This window comes from Medicago sativa, chromosome 8, assembly GCF_051527215.1.
Source record: "Medicago sativa cultivar Bolivia chromosome 8, Bolivia_mono, whole genome shotgun sequence".
NCBI lineage: Eukaryota > Viridiplantae > Streptophyta > Magnoliopsida > Fabales > Fabaceae > Medicago > Medicago sativa.
Genome location: NC_140756.1, coordinates 22,099,228 through 22,112,174, shown reverse-complemented (window position 1 = coordinate 22,112,174; position 12,947 = coordinate 22,099,228). Strand labels below are relative to the sequence as shown.

The window sequence follows — 12,947 nt, the reverse complement described above, 5'->3', positions numbered from 1 at the left end:
GCAAATAGTGATTGGCGAGGTGATCTTGTTTTCTACTATTCTTACATTAGGCGCCCAACTAATTCACATATAAAAATATGATACTTTTTATGTATTGTGTCTTCTAAATCAACTGTATAAAAGCTATTTTTCATTAAAAATTTAAACTTATGGATTATGTTCTTGAAGCTTTTCATTATTTTTTCATGCTTTAATTTGTTTTTTGGTTTTGACTTATTTAAAGTTATTTTAAACCACGTAAATGAAATAGTTTTTTCAAATTATAAAATAAGAATGTACATGAAGTTCTACTAGTTTTTTTTATTGAAATTACAGTTTTTCAATATGACTTTTTTAACCACTAGTATGTGTTTGCTGATTATAAGAATTGGGGAAGGAAACTCACCTAATCGAACAAATATATTAGTTTACTTATTTAGGGTTCAACCTGCACTTTTATAACTTGTTTTAAAATTAATGGTTTAATCTTTTTTTGTTGTGAAGTTTTGGAATTTATTAGTTTTTCTAATTGTTTTTGAGACTCACATAATGGATCATGTAAGATAAATGAAACTCTAGTATTAGTTTAAATAAATATATTGGCTCGTATTAAATATCCTAAAAAGTATCAACTAAGCTTAAGTTATCAATAGAAAGTATGGACTAGACTTTCTTAGTAGTATTATTTTTGCGGATTTGTGTTATTTTAGTGATATATTGTTTTTTATTTTCTTTGCCTACGTCTTGATATTTTGGAATGAGAGATAGAAAGTTAGAGAGAGATATAGTGAAAAATGAGAGAGAATAGTCTACTTTCTGAGGTAATTACGAGCATATTTACTTTAATATTTCCAAAAGGCGGTCCATATGATTTTTGTTTGTTTTTATGTAATTTGTAAGAAACGACTATTTGATATTAATTTTGATGAGAAAAACTTATAGTATATTTGTTTGTACAAACATATTTCTATTTTATGATATTAAAATAAAGGGCAAAGATCTTAAACTAGACCATTGTGATATGAAATACTCGAGTTGGTCAAAATTCATTTAGTATAAAATAAAATAGTCATATGATACATCGTGTGGCTATCATTGATTCATTCATTTTTCCGCTGAATTTATGTTCAAGGTAAAATGGGACGAACTGCAATGCAATCGTTCCAAACTTTGTCATTCCTCTTCAAAATTTCAGTTTTGTTTTTGGCATATGCTGGCCATTGGAGTGCATTTCTTGTCAAGTCATAATGGCAGGATTTTCCAACATCATTCACAAGGCTATGACAACAATAATCATTAACAATTTGATTTCCGACAAATACAGCAGAGAATATTTGTTTACCACATTCTGCAGGCTTTAATTTGCTTGCACAATTAGTTAAATACTGTAACACCCTATTTCTAATAAGCTGTAAAACGCGCGAATATACAACCATATCCTAGAAATAGATGCTACGTCGCCAAATAAACCACAATTGATACATGCATAACGATCATGTCACATCACATAGCAGCGGAACATATACATATAATTCATAGACATATCTGGATCTCCAATAAAATACATATGTATTCTCCAAACTCCAAATAACAAAATAGCTCAACAATTTCAAAACATAAAGTCAAATAACAACATGCAAAGACTATCCTAGATCAGAGCCCTAATCTAGACACTTGCATGAAAAAGAGGACTCCACTCCTCGGCATCAACAAGCAACACTAAGCATCCTGCACGCCGTCTACCCGTCCATACAGAAAGGTAGGCGGTCCACCACAGACCACTGAGGGTTAGCATTACATCATCATAATCCACGAAAAACATTTATCATGAACATTGGAAATGAAAGAATATATATATTCAAGAATACAGAATAACAAATCATACATGTATTCACAAGTATTCATGATTCTCATACCATTCAAACCATTCCATACAATCATTCCAAGTTCATATCAACAAGTGCATCATACACGTATCACATATACATAACCCTCCCTCCTAGAACACTAGCACCACATGATCATTATTATCCCCCATCACTTACATTGCAAGCTATCACATTAATATCATAGCATAGCATGCATATTCAACCTCTAATCAAGTCATCAACAAAAGCTCATCATTTATCAACATCAATCAATGAAAACATTACTCACTTCATTACTCATCTAGCATGCTTATCTCAACAAGTACAATTCATCATATCGAAGTTATAAGCAAGCCTGATCATTATCAAAGAACATCACCACATCATATATGTATATATACAAATCTCACCTCATCATTATTATTAAAATAACCATCATCCATTGATTTACCAAGTGCATAAGCACAAACAATTAAGACATGCAATTAGAGCATAATACAATTATTCACAACCATCCACAAAATTCACCAATGTACATATACACCAATCCACATAATCACAACATTCACCAAATTTCACCAATACACAAATTCACCAAGTCATATATTCAATTATGACACAACTCATCAATTATTCAAATGCATGCAATGTTCTAGACTCTTCTCTAGATGCATGTGGTACCAAAACACCTCAAGGTCGTCACCTTCGATGCAACAAAAACATCGTACTCACCTCAATTGGATATAAAATCCGCCACCATCAGTCTTGGATATAAAATCCACCACCATCAGTCATGAATGCATGAACATATGACTCAACTACAAATGCATATGTTCACACAAACAATAATCACCTCACCATCACCAATACATGTATATATGCAATCATCAATGATTCACCACCAACTTAACATATATACAATCACCAACAACATCAAAAATCACACAACATGAAGTTGTCACATAATTACACCACCAATCATCTTCACATAACATATAACAATTCTCCATAAAGGATTCGCAATCAATTGGTTCTCAAAAGTCATCTTTAGTCAAGTTCGTCTCTCAAAGTCAAAATATTCAAGTATTTGAGCATTTAAGTCAAAACCAAGTAAACAAGCTCAATTGCCTATGCCATGTACTCTCACAAGTCACATATATATGCAGTAGAGATTACATAAGCATTTCATCGGCCAAATGCGACGAATTCACGAAAAACTCAAAGTTCGTCTCATTTTATCACTTTTCACAAAATTTTCCATTTTCAAAGCAAAACAAGTTCAAACTTGATGGAACCAATCACAACCATTTTTAGAAATCATATAAACATTATACAACTCTAATCCCACTTCAATTTTCGAAGAAAACGGGTTTTTAGAAAAATCGACGTTTGGACCGTTTTTACAAAAGTTAGACGATTTTTCATAAATTCAAGTCCAAACCAAATCAAATCATGTTCCAATAGGATTAAAGGTGTAAACAGAGATTAATTATGTCCAAAGAAACATTTTAGAAGTATCGGATTGGTCCCCAAGTGCTCGAAAACAAAAATCAAAATTTGCTGAACTGAGGCTAGGACGCTTAAGCGTCCTCTGCACGCTTAAGCGTCCCTGCTCCAGTAGCTCCTGGAACAGCACGCTTTTGGCACGCTTCTGGGACGCTGATGGGATGCTTAAGCGTCCTAAGCACGCGAAAGCGTCCTACATCAGATTCCCAGAACTCAGTTACGGGTTCTAACCCAAATTCATCCCAAAATCCCATTTTCAATCCCCCAAATCACCAAAACAAGTTCCAGAAAGTGTTTATAGGTCAAAATAGGTTCAATACACTTAAACACATACAAGTTTTGGAATTAAATCATCAACATAACCAAATTCACCAATTTCTCAATTCATTCTCAACTTTCAACAACAATATCAAATCTCATCATTAATTCACCAATCTTGATACCCAAAGTACCAATTCAACAACAACATGTTCCAAATCAATAACAACAACTAATGAACACAAATTCATGCATAATTCAACATCACAACATCAATTCTCATCAAACTTGCTCAAGAACACAAAATACCAATAACTATGCATTTGAACATGTTAATTCACATACTAACATGCAATTATCACATAAATCATGTTCTCAAACATAACAACAACAATTATGCACGAATTTGACAACAATTGGGTTCAATTCATCAATTTAACACAAATGGGTAAAAAGAAAAAAAGATATGAATTATGGTTGAAACCTAACCCTCTTACCTCTAGCACCAAGAATCTCTAACCCAAGCTTCAATTGAGCTCCTAGATGATGAATCCCCTCTTCAAGCTCTAACCCTTGTTCTTCCCTCTAGCCTCTTTCTCTTCTCTTCTCAAATGAAATGAAAAATGTTTCTAAAACCTAGTTTTACCAACAACTAGAGTTTATATACTAGCTCTACTCAATTGGGCTTATTTCTTAAACCTTAATGGGCCTAACCCATTTCTATTCTAACACTCAAAATGTCACTACTCACTTACCGGTAAAATATAACACTAACGGTCACTTAACGGTAAATAAAATAATTACTACACCCTCTAGCAATTAGTAAAATAAAACCCTCACTAAACACTAAAAATAATTTTCTGCAAAATTACAAAATTGCCACTGCCCTCAAAATGACCAAAATGCCCCCTAAGCCCAAAATGACTAAAATACCCTTCTAACACCGAACTCTACGAATCCCAACCAAAAATACACACAGAGACAATTAATCACATAAGAGCACATAGAACACACATAAATAAATAATAAAATAAATCTAGCGAAAAACGGGCTGTTACAACTCTCCCCCACTAAAAAGAATTTTCGCCCTCGAAAATTACCTGAAGGAAACAACTCTGGATACGCAACCCTCATCCTACTCTCCGATTCCCAAGTGGCACTCTCACCCGTCGGTCCAACCCAAATCACTTTAACCAAAACGATCTCCTTGCCACGCAGACGCTTCACCTCACGATCCTCAATTCTAACCGGCCAAGTCTCAATGGTCAAATTATCTCTAACTTCCAAATCATCCACTTGAATCACATGAGACGCATCATACACATATTTCCTCAACTGAGATACATGAAACACATCATGAAGATTCGACAAAGATGGCGGTAACGCAATCCGATACGCTACAACCCCAACCTTTTCAACAATCTCAAACGGTCCAACAAAACGAGGAGTCAACTTCCGACACTTCAAAGCACGTCCAACACCAGTTACAGGATTCACTCTCAAAAACACATGATCACCAACCTAAAACTCAAGGTCCTTCCTCCTCTTATCATGATAACTCTTCTGCCTACTCTGAGACGCTCTCATCTTCTCTTGGATCATCTTAACCTTCTTGGTCGTCTCTTGCACAACTTCCGGTCCTAACAAAGCACTTTCTCCTGAAGCATACCAACACAACGGAGTCCTACACCTCCGACCATACAAAGCCTCAAACGGTGCCATTCCGATACTAGAATGAAAACTGTTGTTGTAAGTAAACTCAATCAACGGTAAACATTCAATCCAACTGACACCTTGCTCCAAGACACAAGCTCTCAACAAATCTTCCAAACTCTGAATAGTCCTCTCCGTCTGACCATCAGTCTGGGGATGATAAGCAGAACTCAATCTCAACTTAGTTCCCAAAGCATCTTGCAAACTCTCCCAAAACTTAGAAGTAAACCTCGGATCCCGATCCGACACAATACTAGAAGGAACACCATGCAATCTAACAATCTGCTCAATATAGATCTCAGCCAACTTAGCCACAGACATATCAGTCTTAATAGGAACAAAATGTGCCGACTTCGTCAACAGATCGACAATCACCCAAATAGAATCAAAACCCTTAGCAGTCTTCGGCAACGCTCCAACAAAGTCCATTGATATACTATCCCACTTCCACTCTGGCACAGACAACGGTTGCATCAAACCTGACGTCTTCTGATGTTCAATCTTAGACTTCTGACAAACCAAACAAGCATACACAAACTCTGCAATATCCTTCTTCATTCCAGGCCACCAAAACAACCTCTTCAAATCCTGATACATCTTAGTCGCTCCGGGATGAATACTCAAACTACTTCTGTGACCTTCTTCCAAAATCTGCCTCTTAAGCTCAAGAACTCTCGGTACACAAACACGATCACGAAACATCAAAACACCGTTCTCATCCAATCTAAAGTCTCCACCTTTGCCTTGATTAACCAACACCACTCGATCTACAAGTTCCAAATCTTCCTTCTGACCATTCTTGATCTCCTCCAGAATATTACTTGTCAACTTCAACATTCCCAACCTCACACCATTCGGTGTCAATTCACTAACCAAACTCAAATCTCGAAACTGCTCAATCAACTCTAACTCTTTCACCATCAAAGCAGACATATGCAACGACTTCCTACTCAAAGCATCAACAACAACATTGGCCTTTCCAGGATGATAGTTCAACTGGAAGTCAAAATCCTTAAGATACTCTAACCATCTCCTCTGCCTCATATTCAACTCCTTCTGGTCAAACAAGTACTTCAAACTCTTATGGTCACTGAACACTTCAAACTTAGAACCATACAGATAATGCCTCCAAATCTTCAACACATACACAACGGCCGCTAATTCTAAATCATGAGTCGGATAATTCTTCTCATGCACTTTCAACTGCCTCGAAGCATAAGCCACAACCTGACGATTCTGCATAAGCACACCACCAAGACCCATCTTAGAAGCATCACAATACACAACAAACGATTCCTTCGGATTCGGCAAAATCAACACTGGAGCTGACGTCAACCTCTTCTTCAACTCTTGGAAACTCTTTTCACACTTAGCATCCCAAACATAAGCTTGTCCTTTCCGAGTCAACTGCGTCAATGGCAACGCCAACTTAGAGAATCCCTCAATGAACCTCCGATAATAACCTGCCAATCCAAGAAAGCTTCTAACCTTAAAAACAGACTTAGGTGATTCCCATTGCAACACTGCATCAACCTTCGACGGATCCACCGCAATGCCACCTTTAGAAATCACATGACCAAGGAAACTCACTTCCCGCAACCAGAACTCACACTTCGACAACTTAGCAAACAACCTATTGTCCTTCAAGACTCCCAACACAATCCTCAAATGCTCGGCATGTTCTTCTTCAGACTTCGAATATACCAAAATATCATCTATAAACACCACCACAAAACGGTCCAGAAAAGGATGAAATATCCTATTCATGTATTCCATGAAAACACCTGGCGCATTAGACACTCCAAATGGCATCACAGAATACTCATAGTGTCCATACCTCGTTCTGAACGCAGTTTTGGATATATCTTCCGCCTTCACTCTAATCTGATGATATCCTGATCTCAAATCAATCTTGCTAAACACTTCTGCACCAACCAACTGATCCATCAAATCATCAATCCTCGGAAGCGGATACCGATTCTTGATTGTCACCTTGTTCAACTGCCGATAATCCACACACAACCTCATGCTTCCATCTTTCTTCTTAACTAACAACACAGGAGCTCCCCACGGACAAACACTCGGCCTGATAAACTGTTTCTCGAGCAACTCTTCCAACTGTTTCTTCAACTCACCCAATTCTGATGCAGACATCCGATAAGGCGCAATCGAAATAGGACTCGTTCCAGGCACCAAGTCAATTGCAAACTCAACCTCTCTCTCCGGTGGTAACTCGGTAATGTCGTCCGGAAAAACTTCTGGAAATTCTTGCACTACCGGCAAATCACCAACTCCTTTCTCACTACTCTCCTTCAAGGAAGCAAACATCATGAACACACAAGCTTCGCCATCCAAAGACTTCTTCACTTGCTCCGCGGTTAAGAACCTTAACACAAACCACAACCAACTGAGCCTTCGCCGCCAAAGATACCTTCCCTTGCCAGACTAAACATACCTGAAGCAACCTGCTACTCCCCCACTACGCTCAAACCCACCTAAAAGACGGAACAACACAACAAGTACCGACAATACTCCCGTACATGTCACATACAACAGGAAAATTCAACGGGTTTTGGTCTGGACAAGACCGACCACGGCTCTGATACCAACTTGTAACACCCTATTTCTAATAAGCTGTAAAACGCGCGAATATACAACCATATCCTAGAAATAGATGCTACGTCGCCAAATAAACCACAATTGATACATGCATAACGATCATGTCACATCACATAGCAGCGGAACATATACATATAATTCATAGACATATCTGGATCTCCAATAAAATACATATGTATTCTCCAAACTCCAAATAACAAAATAGCTCAACAATTTCAAAACATAAAGTCAAATAACAACATGCAAAGACTATCCTAGATCAGAGCCCTAATCTAGACACTTGCATGAAAAAGAGGACTCCACTCCTCGGCATCAACAAGCAACACTAAGCATCCTGCACGCCGTCTACCCGTCCATACAGAAAGGTAGGCGGTCCACCACAGACCACTGAGGGTTAGCATTACATCATCATAATCCACGAAAAACATTTATCATGAACATTGGAAATGAAAGAATATATATATTCAAGAATACAGAATAACAAATCATACATGTATTCACAAGTATTCATGATTCTCATACCATTCAAACCATTCCATACAATCATTCCAAGTTCATATCAACAAGTGCATCATACACGTATCACATATACATAACCCTCCCTCCTAGAACACTAGCACCACATGATCATTATTATCCCCCATCACTTACATTGCAAGCTATCACATTAATATCATAGCATAGCATGCATATTCAACCTCTAATCAAGTCATCAACAAAAGCTCATCATTTATCAACATCAATCAATGAAAACATTACTCACTTCATTACTCATCTAGCATGCTTATCTCAACAAGTACAATTCATCATATCGAAGTTATAAGCAAGCCATCATCATTATCAAAGAACATCACCACATCATATATGTATATATACAAATCTCACCTCATCATTATTATTAAAATAACCATCATCCATTGATTTACCAAGTGCATAAGCACAAACAATTAAGACATGCAATTAGAGCATAATACAATTATTCACAACCATCCACAAAATTCACCAATGTACATATACACCAATCCACATAATCACAACATTCACCAAATTTCACCAATACACAAATTCACCAAGTCATATATTCAATTATGACACAACTCATCAATTATTCAAATGCATGCAATGTTCTAGACTCTTCTCTAGATGCATGTGGTACCAAAACACCTCAAGGTCGTCACCTTCGATGCAACAAAAACATCGTACTCACCTCAATTGGATATAAAATCCGCCACCATCAGTCTTGGATATAAAATCCACCACCATCAGTCATGAATGCATGAACATATGACTCAACTACAAATGCATATGTTCACACAAACAATAATCACCTCACCATCACCAATACATGTATATATGCAATCATCAATGATTCACCACCAACTTAACATATATACAATCACCAACAACATCAAAAATCACACAACATGAAGTTGTCACATAATTACACCACCAATCATCTTCACATAACATATAACAATTCTCCATAAAGGATTCGCAATCAATTGGTTCTCAAAAGTCATCTTTAGTCAAGTTCGTCTCTCAAAGTCAAAATATTCAAGTATTTGAGCATTTAAGTCAAAACCAAGTAAACAAGCTCAATTGCCTATGCCATGTACTCTCACAAGTCACATATATATGCAGTAGAGATTACATAAGCATTTCATCGGCCAAATGCGACGAATTCACGAAAAACTCAAAGTTCGTCTCATTTTATCACTTTTCACAAAATTTTCCATTTTCAAAGCAAAACAAGTTCAAACTTGATGGAACCAATCACAACCATTTTTAGAAATCATATAAACATTATACAACTCTAATCCCACTTCAATTTTCGAAGAAAACGGGTTTTTAGAAAAATCGACGTTTGGACCGTTTTTACAAAAGTTAGACGATTTTTCATAAATTCAAGTCCAAACCAAATCAAATCATGTTCCAATAGGATTAAAGGTGTAAACAGAGATTAATTATGTCCAAAGAAACATTTTAGAAGTATCGGATTGGTCCCCAAGTGCTCGAAAACAAAAATCAAAATTTGCTGAACTGAGGCTAGGACGCTTAAGCGTCCTCTGCACGCTTAAGCGTCCCTGCTCCAGTAGCTCCTGGAACAGCACGCTTTTGGCACGCTTCTGGGACGCTGATGGGATGCTTAAGCGTCCTAAGCACGCGAAAGCGTCCTACATCAGATTCCCAGAACTCAGTTACGGGTTCTAACCCAAATTCATCCCAAAATCCCATTTTCAATCCCCCAAATCACCAAAACAAGTTCCAGAAAGTGTTTATAGGTCAAAATAGGTTCAATACACTTAAACACATACAAGTTTTGGAATTAAATCATCAACATAACCAAATTCACCAATTTCTCAATTCATTCTCAACTTTCAACAACAATATCAAATCTCATCATTAATTCACCAATCTTGATACCCAAAGTACCAATTCAACAACAACATGTTCCAAATCAATAACAACAACTAATGAACACAAATTCATGCATAATTCAACATCACAACATCAATTCTCATCAAACTTGCTCAAGAACACAAAATACCAATAACTATGCATTTGAACATGTTAATTCACATACTAACATGCAATTATCACATAAATCATGTTCTCAAACATAACAACAACAATTATGCACGAATTTGACAACAATTGGGTTCAATTCATCAATTTAACACAAATGGGTAAAGAGAAAAAAAGATATGAATTATGGTTGAAACCTAACCCTCTTACCTCTAGCACCAAGAATCTCTAACCCAAGCTTCAATTGAGCTCCTAGATGATGAATCCCCTCTTCAAGCTCTAACCCTTGTTCTTCCCTCTAGCCTCTTTCTCTTCTCTTCTCAAATGAAATGAAAAATGTTTCTAAAACCTAGTTTTACCAACAACTAGAGTTTATATACTAGCTCTACTCAATTGGGCTTATTTCTTAAACCTTAATGGGCCTAACCCATTTCTATTCTAACACTCAAAATGTCACTACTCACTTACCGGTAAAATATAACACTAACGGTCACTTAACGGTAAATAAAATAATTACTACACCCTCTAGCAATTAGTAAAATAAAACCCTCACTAAACACTAAAAATAATTTTCTGCAAAATTACAAAATTGCCACTGCCCTCAAAATGACCAAAATGCCCCCTAAGCCCAAAATGACTAAAATACCCTTCTAACACCGAACTCTACGAATCCCAACCAAAAATACACACAGAGACAATTAATCACATAAGAGCACATAGAACACACATAAATAAATAATAAAATAAATCTAGCGAAAAACGGGCTGTTACAAATACTTCTCATACGACGACAATGGCCTTGGGGCAGAAGTAACATCATGGGAAGGACCTCCAGAAGGTGGCTGAGAAATTTCAGAACACAATGACGTTGTGAAAAGCAAAGTAAAACTGATCATAATAGTCACAACATCGTAAAAGCCATTGAATGATGCCATGCCTATTTAGAGAATGATAGTTTAATCAAATTCTTAAAGATGATTTGCTTAGGTGAATTGGTTATGAACAAATTCTTATTTATAATATATGTAACACTATATTAACGTAAAAATGTATTTAGTATGTTGTTGTAACTCTCATAAAATACTAAGAAAGGTAAGTTTTCAAGTTCTAGAGAAACCGGGTTTTTTTATTGTTTTTTTAACTTCTCTTACAACTTTTACATATTAAAATAATCTAATTTTGTAACTTGCAAAAGTTTATGTTACATTTTAAAATGATACTTAAAATTTATAAAACAGACATTATTTTTTATTTCGAAGAAATCTCACTTTTACCTAGACATTTTGTATCCTATTTTGACTTGTCGTATTTTTTTTAAAAAACTATTTAATCAAGTCGGTCCACGATATCATGGTTTTCTTTTGGACTAATATTAAATTTGGATAATGATAGGTTAAATCAATTCTAAAAGGTTTAAAATAAAATCTTACGTGACAATAGAATATGATATACAAAGAATGAGGTAAACAAAGATAGATAATCAACTATGTTAGGACAAAGAGATTGTGTTCATATTTCTAAGAACTAATCATTACCCCGAAGTAAATCATTTTTCCACAAAACAATGATTAGAAACAAATACATGAAGCATGTATTTAGTAATATCATCTCCATACGCCCTCATAATTCAAATCCAAAGGATAGGGAAAGAGACATGAGCAAATAGTGATTGGCAAGGTGATCGTGTTTTCTACTATTCTTACATTAGGCGCCCAACTAATTCACATATAAAAATATGATACTTTTTATGTATTGTATCTTCTAAATCAACTGTATAAAAGCTATTTTTCATTAAAAATTTAAACTTATGGATTATATAATTGAAGCTTTTCATTATTTTTTCATGCTTTAATTTGTTTTTTGGTTTTGACTTATTTAAAGTTATTTTAAACCGCGTAAATGAAATAGTTTTTTCAAAATATAAAATAAGAATGTACATGAAGTTCTACTAGTTTTTTTTATTGAAATTACAGTTTTTCAATATGACTTTTTTAACCACTACTATGTGTTTGCTGATTATAAGAATTGGGGAAGGAAACTCACCTAATCGAACAAATATATTAGTTTACTTATTTAGGGTTCAACCTGCACTTTTATAACTTGTTTTAAAATTAATGGTTTAATCTTTTTTTGTTGTGAAGTTTTGGAATTTATTAGTTTTTCTAATAGTTTTTGAGACTCACATAATGGATCATGTAAGATAAATGAAACTCTAGTATTAGTTTAAATAAATATATTGGCTCGTATTAAATATCCTAAAAAGTATCAACTAAGCTTAAGTTATCAATAGAAAGTATGGACTAGACTTTCTTAGTAGTATTATTTTTGCGGATTTGTGTTATTTTAGTGATATATTGTTTTTTATTTTCTTTGCCTACGTCTTGATATTTTGGAATGAGAGATAGAAAGTTAGAGAGAGATATAGTGAAAAATGAGAGAGAATAGTCTACTTTCTGAGGTAATTACGAGCATATTTAC

At 35.3% G+C, this 12,947-nt stretch overlaps 3 long non-coding RNA genes across 3 annotated transcripts in view; 1 reads left to right on the top strand and 2 right to left on the bottom strand.

The window, feature by feature from the left end:
• Positions 1–12,947, top strand: part of LOC146897822 (uncharacterized) — a 68,621-nt gene that overhangs the window by 31,698 nt on the left and 23,976 nt on the right. The window lies entirely within an intron of this gene.
• LOC146897824 (uncharacterized) lies at positions 1,455–4,224 on the bottom strand. Its single transcript, XR_015023814.1, has 2 exons — positions 4,109–4,224; positions 1,455–1,718 (listed from the first exon to the last, which is right to left on the bottom strand). It is a non-coding gene; the product is annotated as an uncharacterized LOC146897824 (long non-coding RNA).
• Positions 8,025–10,795, bottom strand: LOC146897823 (uncharacterized). Its single transcript, XR_015022907.1, has 2 exons — positions 10,680–10,795; positions 8,025–8,288 (listed from the first exon to the last, which is right to left on the bottom strand). It is a non-coding gene; the product is annotated as an uncharacterized LOC146897823 (long non-coding RNA).